The sequence below is a fragment of the Chrysochloris asiatica genome, unplaced genomic scaffold (genome assembly GCF_000296735.1).
Source record: "Chrysochloris asiatica unplaced genomic scaffold, ChrAsi1.0 scaffold00053, whole genome shotgun sequence".
NCBI lineage: Eukaryota > Metazoa > Chordata > Mammalia > Afrosoricida > Chrysochloridae > Chrysochloris > Chrysochloris asiatica.
Window position 1 is genome coordinate 4,451,330 of NW_006408571.1, and position 960 is coordinate 4,452,289.

Sequence of the window (960 nt, forward strand, 5' to 3'; positions counted from 1 at the left end):
ACCCACACTTGCAGATAATACCCACTTGACCTTGTTTCAATGGCTCGATGATCAGAGTTTATCTAGAAGAAGAAATAAAAGGAAAAAAAGAGTAATCTGATACTATGTGATGACCTTGATTTACACCTATGAATGCAGTATCTCAAAAGAGGGAACAAGTCTTTACAGCAAGGATCATTCCCACCCCCTCGACACACAGGGTAGACAGGGATGGGAACCTTGGACATTGGCTACTCAAAATGGGGGGCTACAAAGACAAGAGGTGCCTGGCTTTCAAGAGGGAGCCTAGGTCCAGAGGGCACAGAGGAAGGTAGAATCTCCACTGAATAGTATTCAATCTGTCTGGATGAGCCTGATGAAAGGAGATGGGGATAGTACTCTTGTGGTACAACAGTGAATAATTGCTATCAGGACCGACTGTAAGGGTTGGGAATATAAAGGTAAACATTTTGTAGCAAAAGGAGGGGAGTAGTTGACTTTGCAGTCCAAGAGTAGAGGTCCCTGGACAATTCAGGGAGAAGCGCCGCAGAGTGCAGGACCCTACCCAGAGAAACAGTGGTGCCAGAGATGGGGGCAGAGATGATTACATGGAGAGATGGAGCAGATGGGACTCTAGACCCAAAGAGGGAGAGGGGCTGTGTGTTGACGACCCAGGGGTAGGTTTGCGGGGTATGCCCTGTGGTTGGTTTATGATGCATGGAGAGGATTGTAACCATGGCAATGAATGATATACGATAGGATGAATGTAAAGCTAATGTTCTCCCATGTAAATTATCACATAATTCACACAAAAAATTTAAAGGAAAAAAAGAAGATGGAAGGAATACATATCATCACTATACCAAAAATAATTGGTCAATGTTCAACCAGTTCAAGAAGTACCATATTATCACGAACTGGTGGAAGAAGTACAGCCTGGACTGAAAGAAGTACAAGCTCATTGATGGAATGCATTGGCCA